A 14,533-nucleotide genomic window follows, 5' to 3' on the forward strand; every position below is an offset into this window, starting at 1 on the left:
TTATGTGACCTCATAGTCCTGTATTCCAAAGTCACTGTAATAGGCATTGTCATTTTTGGTAGCTTGCTTAAATACTCCTTGTTGTAATATAATTTCATGTCCTGTCCTCAAAGTGGCCTTTATTTTGAAATTCTGCCAAGAACACCATCATTCCGAGTGCTAGAGTTTGATTAAACATAGTCCTAAAGAATGTCTTTCAAAGGATATATCTCACCCAGTTTCCATTTATAAAACATAAAGCAGCAAATCTTTGAAGTGACAATGAATCATCTTCAAACTTAGACTTAAAAATAAGATGATATGGCCTTAAAATCTGATCAGAGAAAGAAATCCTTCCTAGAAGGAATCTTGGGGTTTATCCATGTCATATATTCCCTAGTCATGTGGAGGCACAGTGTTGACAGGGAACATTTTAGACATGTTGCTAACACAAATGATTAGTGCTCACAATTTTTTCACTTTTGCTTGATCATCAGCACTGAAGTCTCAACCTAAAAATATATCTTTCCTATTTCTAAGTCAATTCTGACCAAAGTAGAGAGTTGAATAGTAGCTTCCAAGATGCCATCTGGTGGACTCCAAATGATCTTGTAACAGTATCGGATGTTCTCTAGGTGATACCTGAACAACCTGTTGTGCAGAGAATCAGAGACTTCCCCCTGATGTTCACTTGTTTGTCTCGTCTATCCATATGTCCTGGTTTCTGCCACAGAACTGGACCAAGTTTGATTTATTGCCAGCACTTCTCTTGATCAGGAAACTGGAGTTTTGTTAGGATATATCACTAACTGTTGCTGGGGGCAATCTAGCATTACGATATCACCACCTCCCTTCATAGAATATAATACCGCTTTGGAACTAGTACTATCTTTTCAATGATCTTTTCAACAATTACAGCACATTCTCTGAAGTACTAATGGTAGCCAGGATTATGTTCAAGTTAAGCTAGCCATACTTCCATGGACCCAGACATTGGATGGCCACTAATTCTCCTCATCTGGAGCCAAAATTATACTTGCAGTAGCTCCCCAGCTCTGCCCAGAAGTTCTCCATTTCTTTCTCACTCTCCTTATCTGCTAGAAGACCCTAGCATGCTTTCAAGCTTATGTTTCTTATGCTATGGCATGCTGACTAATAAGATTTTTTTTCTTTCAGAAAAGGGATAAATTTGGAGGAATATAGATATTCTACAAGATTACTAAGCTGACTCTCATTTGGGTATTGGTGGGAGCCTGGGAGCTACATCTAATCAGTCAACCATATATTTCTCCTGCTTCCTGCAAATCTAGTAACATCTTCCCAGGCAACTAACAAAATGTTCAGAAAGAGGCTGCATGTTCAATTATAGAATCAAAAAGATGACTTAAATTATTTTGGCCATGAAATTGAGAAACACTGATTATGGCTACTCTTTAATGCACACTTGGATTTTGAGTGGGACAGCTAATTAAACCTTTGAAGACTTACTAAGATATCATTTACATTGTTCTTCACTGTGCAATACTCCTACAACACTGCATGGCAATGTTAAGTTGTTTTTAAATTATTTATTATTCTTTACTCACTATTTCACTCATCTTTCCCATTACCAGGGTTAAATCGAGCAGATTTTATGTAAAAGACTATCCTACAGGGTGAGGCTATAAGATATTTTTAGAGGAACAATTTTATTTTGGATATGTAAGGGCAAAAAGAGAATCTTTTGTGTAGAAATAATTCATTAAATCTTATATGAGGCAGGTGAGTGACTCATAAGATTTCTGCAAAATATTTCCAGGATTCTATGAAAATATACAACTAATGTTTATGTCCCAAAATATGGTTTCATGGGATAATATCTCTACTTAGCCTAATTATGAGCCAAAACCATAGAGGATGCTCCATCACTTTCATATTTATAAGCAAATCTGCCAACTTCTATTTTTCCATTGCAAGACAAGTCTTTTGAAAAGTGACAAATTTTAAATCCCTTTGGGAAACGAAGCTATGTAGTGTGGCTCAGCAAGTCTAATTTAGATTCCATTTCTTTTGATTCTAGAGAATGGGAAAGGTGAGTGTGAAATGACTTTGGTTCCTGACACCAGTTGCACAGATTTATTTCAGTGATTGATTAAAAGATCACATGGTTTTGCTAAGCATTGCAATGCTGCATCAGTCTTCCAGAGAGCTGAAACTGCCATTGATTTTGCCCTGCTGTCTTAGGAAGAGAATTCTAAAAGACTGCACCGAGCCATTAAAGGCTTAAGCAGAGTTAATAGTGGCTTCAATTGCCACAAAATCAAGGTATGAGAAGAAGTCCAATAAAAACATTTAACAATATTTTTAAAAAGACCTCATCTATTTTATTTGGCCAATTAAATTTAATTGCATAAAATATGAATGATTGCTGCATTCAATTACAGAAGAGATGTTTACCTGAGAAGCAATCTTCAAAAAATAAGTTGAGATTTATTTTACCTACTCTTTTATGTGCATGGGGGAAATATCAGCTATTATTATTATTATTTTAGTTTTAATTACAGAGGAATTACATGCTGCTGTTTAAAAGAAATTTAATGTAACTAAAAAGCTTCTTAAAAAATGAAAATCCCTATCTACTACCTAAAAATCTCTCTAGGGGGTGTGTAACAGTAAGAGTTTGGGATTTGGAGAAAGTGAAATGAGAAAGATTTGGGTGTTGGCAGAAACAAATTTCACTCAACAAACTCAAATATGCAAAAAAAAAAAAAAGTAATTTAACTTTTCTACAGTGACAGCTTATAGTAAGAGTTCTCATACTATTGGATCAGTTCTCCTTCCAGTCACGTGCCACTTCTTTCTTCAGATTTGGGCCCATGATTGGGAGCTCACAAAGCACTGAGACTTCAGGAGGAGCAGTGGTCTTTTGTTCTTGTCCCTTATCTTTCCAGTGTGGCATCTACTGAGATGACTCATCAAATGTGGTCTGGGTTATTGATTCATATGGGTCCCTCCCTGTAGAGCCTTTATAAGTCAAGTGACTTCCTTTATTAAGTGCATGCCATCTTTGGACTCATGAAAAGTATTATGATCTTGTCTTGGAGGTACAAGAATCCTTCCAACATTCCTACGCCCTCCTAGAAGTTTTGGCTGTGAATCTGACTTAGATCCTTCAGCCTACACATACTATACAGTATTCAAAACCACCTGTAATTGGTCACTGCCCCATAATGGGCTTAGTCTGGCTTTGTTGCAGGATGGCCAAAGATGGGATTCTGAGTCTTTCTCACTAACCCAAGTCTATCACATTCTTACTGTTTATCCTTTCTCTTTTTTTTCTCCTCAGTAGGGGAAGTGGGCTGAGTGGCACCTTCTAACTTCGTATCTCCTTCCAGACCTCTTCTCCATTTCCTGAATTATCTCCATTTCTTCCTGCATGTTAAACTTCTGAAATTCAAAACTCTAAGAATTGGCTATTTTTCTTCTCTCTGCTGTGTCATCCCTTTTCAAGGCAGAAAGGAAAAGAGATCAGTTGATTAAAGGCAGAGTTAATGCATATAAGAAAATACAATAAAGGATACATGATTGGTGAGTTGAAACGTGTATGAAAGTCAAAGACATGAATATCAGTTATGAATTAGATAGTATAAAATATTTCAAAGAACATACACACTCTACCTCTGCTATATAAACAGTAGGTGTTTTGTTTCTTTATTTCACACACAAAACAATCATGTTCTATGTATAGACGGAATTCTGCAACTTACTTTTATTTCCTTTAAATAATATATTATGTGCATTATTCAAGTGTAATTCATAAAAATCAATCCCAAACTTAAAAGCAGCTGCCTAAAATGAGGTATCCATGACTGAAATCAAGCCAGTATACAACAGTATTCTGGGTCAATTGTTTATAATCCATGACCATTCTGATTAAGCCATTCCATTTCCTGAGCACCAGTTTTGCGTGCTTGTTTGTTATTGTTGATTATCGTCACTTTCACATCTGGATGTACCTTAACTCATTAACCATACGGACGCTCAGATTATTTCTAATATTTTGCTATCTAAACAATGCTGCACTGAACGTCTTTATACATATTTCTATGTGCATCTCCACAAGTGTTTTTACAGTACAAATATCTAAAAATAGAGAATACAGATTTAAATTCTTCTAAAGTTTTTACCAGGTACACACCTACCATAGGCAGGAGTGTCCCCTTTTCTTATTAACTTTGTTATCACTACATGTTGTAATTTTAAAAATATTTGCATGATTCTTTCTTTTATTATATGCTAATTTTATTTCTTTCATTATCTTATCACTATATTTCTAATAACACTTGCATTTTTCTTCTTCTTCATTACTCAGGCATACAAGCAGTTTGTCAATTTTATTAGGGCTTTGAAATAAGCTATTCTTATTCTTATTTATGATGTATACATTTGTAATTGCTGATTTTTTTCACTTCTGCTTTTTTAACATTATTGTTATAGTTTATTTTTAGCTTGTTTCAGAAAATAGTCTTGAATTAAATACTTCGTAAAGTTTATCCTCTAAGGTTTTTCCTCTTTGTAATACATGTATTTACAACATTAAAATGAAGATTTGTATTTTACAAAGTATACAAAGTAAAGGAAAATCACCGTCTAGGAAAAGATGTTTCCAATCTGTACATAAAAGTTGAGTATTCAAAACACCTAAAGATTTTATAAGGTAAATAACATGACCTTACATAGTTAAAGTCTATGAATAGAAAATTTACGTAAGAGGAAGAAAAAAGAAACAATAAGGACAAAAGAGAGTTGCTCAATATAGCACAGTAAATAGGGAAATGCAAATTAGGACAACAAAGCAATGTATACCCATCATATTGGTAATACTGGCAATTTGAGTTAAGAATTTGAAGGTATAGGAGCTTCTTGTGGGGGTATAAATCATTGTGATTATTTTAGAGAGCAATTTCACAATATATAATAAAGTAAAAGAAGGTGTACTCTATGTTTCTATAATTCCACTTATAGGTATGGATTCAGATTTTAGGAATAACTAATACCTAAATAATATCATTTCCTAGGTTTATAACCACTTTTAGATATAGAGAAATTCTTTCATGCGTAAACAAAGAGGTCAGTATAATAATGATCTTCTCCATATTGTTTAAAAACTACTTAAGGAATAATAATAAAGAAACAAATAAATAAACTGAATGGAATATTACATAACAATTAAAATGAGTGAATTTGCTCTCTATATGCATTTATCAATATGAATGATCCCGAAAATATAACGTTGAGTGAAAAACAAATTGAATTTTGTTATGTACCATGTAAGTAATTAAAAATTAAGTTATATTACATAGTTTTTTATGTTATAAATAACTATTAAGAGTATAGTTAAGGTGCTGGATTCCCACATGGCCAATCATGGTTCAAGTCCTGGACCTGGTGACTTGAAACTCATGCTGGGTGTGTGTGTCTCTGTGTGTGCATGCCCAAAGAGGAGAATAGAGGAGAAGGGGATGCAGTATGGCCATCTACTTAGGGGTTGATTTCTCAGTTTTTCTCTGTCTCTCTGGTGAGTGCATGAGTGCATGAGCCCTATAGCAAAGAATCTCTCTCTAAAAAAAAAAAAAAGAAGGTTACAATAAGGGTGATTGACTTCATTGCTATTTGCTGTCCCTTCACAGAGAATGGGTTTGAGGGATCAAGAGAAACCCTGGAGAAGGAGACGACTGCAGGAGTACAAGGAAGGGTGTATAGTAGCTTTGCCTAGAGTGGTAGGCAATGAAACAGAAAGAACTATTTGTTGATGAATAGTATTTAGGAAGCAAATTCAACAGGGCTTTACAATGGATTGGATATGGAACAAACAAAGAGATGGATATGTCAAGAAATAACTCCAGAGTTTCTAGCCTTCACAACAGGAGGGGAAGAGTACAGAACATTTGGCGATCAGGAGGTTTTTTTGTTTTTTTAACTTGATCAGAGTCATTGAGAATGGAGTGTGCATACAGGTGATGGCAATGACACTCACCTAACAGCAGCTGATAATGCCAAGGGGAAAGTTGTGCAACAAAAATACAAATTAGGGACCAGTAGGTGGCTTGGTGGTTAAGGCACTAATTCCTACATGGCTGACTCTGCAATTCTGGACCTGAGAGCTTGAAAAATACACCAGGCATGTGGGTGCCCAAAATCCTGAGAGAAGAATGGAGGAGAAAGGATTGCACCATGGCCATCTCCCAGGGGACTGAGTTCTCACTTTCCATTTCTTTCTGTCTCTGTCCCTTTCTGATTGCACATGCCCTAAAGCAAAAATCCAAAAGTATAATTAATAATAATAATAATGATAATTAAATGGGTTATGAAAATGCAGACTGGAAAAGAACAATTGAAATTCAGGCAGGGATGTTGTTTGGAATTACACACAAGTAGGTTGGAATTCCAATGTTTCCACTTTCTTGGTGATTTTTAAAAAATGATACATAATTCCTTGGGTCAGGGGTGATGTGGAGACTGAGGTGCTGGATCCCACATGACCAGCTTTGTAGTTTGAGTCCCAGACCTGGTGGCTTGAGAATCACGCTGGGCCTGTCTATGAGCATGCTCAAAATCTCAAGACAAAAATGGAGGAGAAGGGATTCTGACAATCCTCCCAAGGGGTGATTTCTTGTTTTCCCTCTTTCCCCTGCTCCTCCCTCCACCCCAGGCAAGCTTATGTTCCCTATAGCAAAAAAACTAAAAATGAAACAACAACAAAAACCTAATTTGCACTTCAGAGTTTTCTTTTTATCATTTTAAAAGTGGAAAATTATATCTACTCATAGAGTAAATGCAAGGGTTAAATGGAATAATATAGGTGAACTTGTCTAGTTGAGTAAGTGCTTCATAACTTTCTCTTTTCTTAAGATTCAGGGGAGTGAGAAATGAGGTCTCATTTTCAATCTGAACGGCAGCCTTACATATTGCTCCTTGCAGTCTCTATTTCAGATGTTTGGGAAAAGAAAGGAGATTAGATGATTTTTCTCCAGTCAAAAAGTTTTATTAGCTTAGTTTGTTGCCTGAGTTATTATTAGTCCAACAGATAGCTGGCATTTTCCAAGCACACTTATCAGTACTTTATACTTTATTTTTTTAAGAGAGATTTTTGCTATAGGGCACATGCACTTGCTGGAGAGACAGAGAGACAGAAAGCAAGCATTCACACACACTCACACATACACACATACACACACAGGGGGAGGGCCACACCACAATCCGTCTCCTCCATTCTCCTCTCAGGATTTTGGGCACTCATGCACATGTGCCTGGCATGAGCCACCAGTTCCAGGACTTGAACCATAGTTGACTATGTGGGAGTCCAGTGATGTATCCATTACACCATCTGCTTGTCCCAGTAATTTATACATTCTGAGACTGAGATTAAATCATTATCAACCTACCTTATCAAGGTTGTTCACATTGTCTTCACACAAAACACAAGTGAGTTGTCCATTCATTTTAATAGGGCATCTAAACACGCAGAATCAGTCAGTATGAAAATGTCCAGGCCATGGCTAATTGGTATATGCCAAGCAAACAGCCTGCTGGCAGTCATCCTGTGTCAAAATACTCAAGAAATTAGCACCAAACCAAAGCAAGACAGTAAGTCTGAACATTCAGAAGTGGCCATTCTGTTCTGGTTTCTCCTACAAAATCAGATCTGATACCACCAGGTCTGCTCACAGTAATCCAGTCAATGTAGTCCCCCACCAGTTCCTGTGTGACACCTGGCACCTGGTCCTTTGGGTTCACTTATATTATCTGCCTGGACCCTGTAGTCATGCACGTTTGTAAGCTTGGCATTCTTTACCCACACCAATAGTTAAGAACTCAGGCTCTGTGGCTTTAAATACTGGCTCTGAAACTTACTTTCTGAGCACGACAAATTATTGACCTCTCTAAACTTTTGTTTTTTTTTCCAGCTGTAAAATAAGGATATTACAATAATCAATTTAAAAATTGTCATGAGGATTAAAAACATAGTATATATAAAGCCTATAGAACAGTACAGAGCAACAGATTAGTGTCATCGCTAAGAACTGAGGAAGTGGGTAAGTACTTTTTATGTTCTTCTGAAGTTTTCAGTACATACAAATGGATATTATGGGTTCCACCAGCACCAAAGAGCCGCTGCAAAGAAACATTGCTCCCTCCTTTCAGCTTTCTTTAACCAGAGTTTTATCAATGCTCAGCCACACATTGTCAGCACATACAGATTTCAACACTTCCGACACATGTTTTCCATTTATCTCTAAGGGATAGCTCAAATCTAGGCTCTACGAAGCCTAGAGAGGGCCCAATTTAGAGGACTTTAGAGAAGGGACCAGCACTTAGATGCAATTTCAGTATCTCTGAGATGTTAGTACTTCCCAACCACTCTCCTATCCTGCTCATCCCATTTGAAGTGTTTTACTCCTGTAGTTATGTTCATTAAATTTAAATTTTGTCCCTTTTTTATTAAGCCTCAGAGGTTATCATAATATTAATAAATTCATTGGAGCTTAAAAATTGTTTTTTTAAGGAATGGCATGTGAGGGGAAAAAAATTAAATATTACCTAAAACAAAACAAAAGATGCAGAAACTTTTTCTTCCTCATCAAATCTCATTCCTTTTCCCAACATAACCACTTCATTACTTTCAGGTTATATGAGAGGACTTCAAAAAGTTTATGAAAAATTGAATTAAATTACCAGTTTATTTCAGTATAAAAGAATTTTGAAACTCACAGATAATTGTTTTCATAATACACATTTTCCATGAAGTTTTGAAGGCTCCTGGGATTCTTCTAAAAAGAAAAAAAGAACATCAGGTGATTCAACTACACTCATATCTCTCTTTATGAGAGGGAGAGACACAAGAGACAGATGTTGTCCACAGGGTCTTGTGAGTCTTGATCCTCCTTCACCAGTTTCCTAACCAGCCAGAGTCACAGGCACATAAAATTATACCTAGCAAATTCAAGTTGGCCCAGAAACTGAACCCGGGTCCTGAATGTGGCCTCCAGACTCCCAAGCACAGTATTACCTGTGACCTCCAGGCTCCCAAGAATGGAACTACCTGTGTACCACCACAGCTGGGCCATGTATATTCATTTTATTACAAATGGAATCATACTATGCATCTCTTTCTGCGAAACTTTACATGTAAATATGTACACATCGGTATTTTAATATCTGCATGATATTATACAGTATGAGATATTATGTATGCATAGCTTATAGACTTATGATTTATATAACTAATATTGTTTAATGCTATAATAATGCTTGTGTGTGTATATATATATATATTATGTCATACTTTTCTGTCAAGACATGTAGAAGACCGAAATAAGTTATTGGAGATGGAGAGACAGAGGGTACATTAAATTGAACATACGGGGGAATGAGGAAGACTAGAATAGTTCCTAGATTTCTTTCTTTTTGGACAAATGGATAATGTTGGAAGATGAGTACTAAACTGAGGAATGCTGGAGTAAAAACATTTTCATAGACAAAATGATGGTTGTAGGATTTTACAGATTAAATTCCATTGTCCATGGAGTATCCAAGTAGAGCATTCCAGTAAGTAATTAGATATAATTGCCTGAAATTCAGGGAACCAGCTGCCAAGTTAATTCTATAGCAGACTGAAAATGGACAGTCTCAGAGATTTGTAGTCCAGTCTAAAAATTATTTAAAGTAAGATTCTGGCTGAGCTAGAAAGGAAGCTAAGGTTAAGAGCCCAATTCTATTGTGGTTTGAATGATAATAGTTAATAAGATTGGAAGAAACTATTGGCAACTAGAAGTTATTTACTGCTGTGTAATAATCATGTATTTAACTTATGAAGGCTAAGTTCATATTCTTTAGTACTTACAATCTTTCACAGAAAGATCATGCTTTTTATTCGGCAATTTTGGATTTGATCAGAAAAACTACATATCGATTTCAGGAAAATGTGCATGTCCTCGCACCATATGTTTTGTTATTTGGTTTATAGTCTCAATTGGAGAGAAACTCTTTAGGCAGTCAAAAAGAGCATCAAGATCTGAAACTGCAAACCCTAAATTATAAAATTCTCGAAACATGTCAACCAAAGACTAAACTAATGTCTGCTATAGAAACTGCACAAGCAACGCTGGCTGTTTAGGAGGCTGCGCTGTGGTCCTTTCCAAGTTTGAATCTGACATATGCGAAGGAGAATCCAACTATTTGTTTAATTCAGAGCCGATTTTAAAACCAGCCCCAGTGGTAAAGGAATCCTCCATGTAGTCCCAGTAATTCCCCCATGCAGCTGGCTCCATGGGCCTGTCAATCAAGACTGAGTCATCTGTGTCTACACCTCCCCAGTCACCTGAGGCTAGAACTCTAATTGCAGGGAGAAGGGAAATCAGCAAGCAGTCATTTTGACACTGCCTGGGGACATTTCTTGCACAGCAAGTTTACAATATAGAAAATGAAATTCTCTCCCAAGTTTAGTTTTAGCTCAGAAGAAAAACATACAATATACTTGTAAAATGCTGATTGTGGTGGAACACATCAGAACCCATTATCAGGATCCAATATATCAACTCTTTCTTCTCCTGTACTGTATAACTCTTGGGCAAAGTTCTCTTGCTAGGAAAGGACAGAGCAATCGAATGCAATTTTGTTGACTCCAGTCCAGCATCACATACTGGAGATTGAGTAATAAGTATTATCTGTTGGTGATAATGGTGATGAACGTATTTGTAATTTGGTACTTTCTTTCTTTCCAGACTTGAGAAGATCAATTTTAATAGATAATTAAGCTAAATAGGTTTTTGTGACAGTAGATGGTGATGCTACATATGAGTTGGAAGAGACTACTGAAACCCACATATTACTAACATTAGGTAATTAAAGAATCCCATTTCCTTGGATAAAAAGGGATAAAGATGGTGCCAGTAGGTGGTGTGGTGGTTAAGGTGCTAGACTCCCACAGGGCCACTCAAGTCCCAGACCTGGCAACTTGCTTTCTCACTTTCCTTCTCTCTCTCTCTCGCTCTCACACACATGACCTATAGCAAACCTAAAAAATAACAATAAATAATAAAATATTTTTAAATGTATAAAAAGCACAAAATTTACTAATGAATGCTGATAATTTTAGAACAAAGTATATTTTTTGAGATTATAAATGAGATTATTCATATAGTTTCAATTAAATTGTTAGTATATTAATATTTATTTAATTCCACAATAATTTTGTGGTTCAACAAGACCAAAAATATATAGCAATTAAGAAAAAAAAAAGCATATCACATTTTCTTGGAGTATTTCATATACCCTGATGTATGACAATTAATTGTATACAAAACACACATTGTATTTCTGATCAAAATCTATAGTTAAAACCTCTTTTGTGAGACATCAAAAAGTTTAAATTTATAACATGTTTTTCTGCAGCCCTCACTTGAGATATGCTATGGAAAAGTCCTGAGGGAAAAAAATAAAAATGAAGAACATATTTGGACAAGTTTCCAAATGGAAGTAAGTCAAAGTTTCTTCCTGTCAATTATGACTGGCCACTATTACATAAGAGAGGCATTTCAATGGTCTGATGTGTGCTGCTGTAATATGAGGTCAACTTCCCTCCATTTTAAAATGCTTTTGAAGACCGAGCTGATATGAGTTCATCAGAACACAATAGACATCTGCAATCAAATTCCATCTAGTGAATTTTCTGGACACAATTTAAAGGTTATACTGAAAAGGGGGGAAAAACTATAGATACAGGACTAAATTATCTGTAGGAATCAGAACTCGTCAATTCATCAGTCAATACCCTTCTAAAGGACCATTAAAGATCTTACAGAAGCAATCACAGTGACAAAAATCAGTGTCTAAGTTCGTGATTTCTCTGACTCCTAATGTTAAACTTGATCACAGATCATTTTGCTTCAATCATTTTTTTATTCAATCTGACATATTTATACCAAAAAAAGAAGAAAAAAATTTTTTGAGTAAGAAGAGGAAAAGGAAGGAGGACATAAGTGAAATTAAAGTGAATGCAACAATTTAAAATGTACTAAAAGACACTTTTTTTTTAATTGCCAGAGAATGTGCGTGCTCATTCAGAGACAAAAGGACAGAAACAGAGACAAAAGGAGAGAAAGCACCCCCAATAGAGCATGGTCATGCTACAATTATTTTCCTCCATTCCATCAGGACTATGGGCATGCCTGCACTGTGCATAGTGTGTTCCTTAAGTTGTCAGGGCTGGGATTTGAACTGTGGTTGACCATATAATATCTGGCTTTCTATGCACAGTGCTTAACTGCTGTGTTATGGGTTTGGCCCTAGAAACAACTTTTAGCTTGAAGTTTTGCCCTTTCGAGTTATAAGGAAAAAAAGAGGAAGGCTATAGTAAAAATTGATAGTAGTACAAATTTTGCATTGGCAACTTGTCTAATGAGAGTAGATTAAATGGATCCCTCAGCAATTATTACTTGGAAGACACACTATCTAGGTAGGGCCCAGCAGCTGGTTGTGGTTCAGTGCTGAATTCTCACATGGCCAACTGCAGTTCAAGCCCTAGACCTTGAAAATCACCCTGGGTGCATGTACATGTATATCCAAAATCCCAGGAGAAGAATGGAGGAGAAAGAATTGCTGCATGCCATCCCCCTTGGGGTGTGATTTTTTCCTTTTATTTTTTTCTCCAAAGAAAATTTTGTCAGAAGTGGCGGGCCTACAATTCCAACCCGAGTTTATCAGATTCCAGTCTTTGCACTTCCTTAGCATTCTCTCACAGGCTCATTTCAAGCCCAGGAGGGGTACTCACCCTGTGCAAAGGTCTTTGGGAGCCCCAGTCTGGTGCTGGTTTGGGGGGTTCAGTTACTTCATCACTCTCCAAGACCCCCCCCAAAGATCCTGGGCTGGTGGCTATCTGGATACTTAAGCATGTCTGTCCCTCCCGAGGTCTCTCACCAGGTGTCTCTGACTCAACACCTGGAAGTTCTGCAGAAAGGTGGACAGATGGATGCTTGAGTGGGAAAGGACTCAGGCTCTTTAACTCTCCCTGAAATCATTCATCGGTTTTCTCACACCTCTCATCCACCAATTACTCCTTGCTTATCTCACCCACCAACCCACTAGAAACCATGGGCTCTCCCTCAGGGACACACTGGGAGAGTGGGAAGGCAAGGTCCAGGCCCCCATCTCGCAGAAGATGCTATTGAAATCACGCACTAAGTCATCAAAGCCGAAGTTGTCCTGGTAACGCATCCCTCCTCCTTCACTGAAGCTGAAGCTGAAGCCATATTCCTCCGGAGGCTGAGGACCCTCAATCCTTGGGCTCCTATGGCCCCATGTAGCTCCTTCTTCTTCTTCGTCATCATCCTTATCTTCATCTCGAGTCATCCCTCCAAAAAAGGGATCTCTGTGACTCCGAGCTCCAGAAAAGCCTAAAAAAGTACCAGAAGAGGTCAAAGAGACTCATTCCGGGATTGACACTTGAACTTTTAAATCGCTCCCGTGGCAAAGGGCAATCTGCCCACGATGTCGGCAATCGAGCCTGGGGCGTGATTTTCTACTTCCCCTCTCACTACCTCTCTCTGTCTTTCTCCAATGAGTGCACTCACTCTATGGAAAATAAAATGGCCAACGTGATGGTATTAAGAGGTAGAGACTTTAAGAGATAATTAGGTCCTGATCATTCCTCCCCTCTTAAATGGGATTTAGGCCCTTATAAAAGTAGCTTTCTGCAACATTTGACCCATTTGCCCTTCCGCCTTCCGCTATATGAGGACGCAGCATTCCTCTCTTGTGCAGAATACAACAAGGCGCCATCTTGGAGGCGGAGTTCAGCCCTCATCAGACCAAATCTACTGGCACCTTGATCTTGACATTCTTGGTCTCCAGAACTGTGAAAAAATTAATTTCTGTTCTCTGTAAATTACCGAGTCTCAGGTGTTTGGGTTATAGCAAAAACAAACAAACAAACAAAAAAAAAAAACAGACAAAGAAAACGAAGACACAAACAGAAGAGTACTGTGACCAGAAAGTGACAACCACATGTAGCCATTACAATAGGGCAGGAGGAACTATGGAAGGCAGTGCTATCCATTTAGCCATGGAGGAAATTTCTTGGTCAAAACTGGGACCTCAGAGTGAAGGGCTTCTTAGAAGGAACTTGAGTTATAAAGGAGGTGCATTCACAAACAGAGGTGGCAGAAGCAGCAGGCAAAGAGCAGATTTATTCTTTTGCCCTCTAATCTTTGGCCAGTGCCTGCTCATGTTAGTCAACTTGAACTGCCAGAACAAAATAGCGTAGACTGGATGGTCTAAAAAATGGAAAACTTTTTTTTTTTTTCACAGTTCTAGAGTCTAGAGGATTAATTTTCTGACTGATTCAGTTTCTGGTGGCTTTCTCTTTCTGGGTTGTAGATTTGCTTTTTCCATATAACCTCAGATACTTCTCCTTTTACCTGAACTTTTAGCATAACTGGAACATCATAGAAATTTTACCTCTAGACAACAAAGATTTGTCTGCCTGAAGAAAAAAAAAAAGCTGTTATAAAAATAG

General features: G+C 37.2%; 1 pseudogene; it reads right to left on the reverse strand.

Moving 5' to 3' along the window:
- On the reverse strand, positions 1-13,447 carry LOC102487739 (HCLS1-associated protein X-1-like; annotated as a pseudogene).
- Positions 13,448-14,533: the final 1,086 nt, after the last annotated feature.

The sequence above is a fragment of the Tupaia chinensis genome, unplaced genomic scaffold, assembly GCF_000334495.1.
Source record: "Tupaia chinensis unplaced genomic scaffold, TupChi_1.0 Scaffold000549_1, whole genome shotgun sequence".
Taxonomy (NCBI): Eukaryota; Metazoa; Chordata; class Mammalia; order Scandentia; family Tupaiidae; genus Tupaia; species Tupaia belangeri.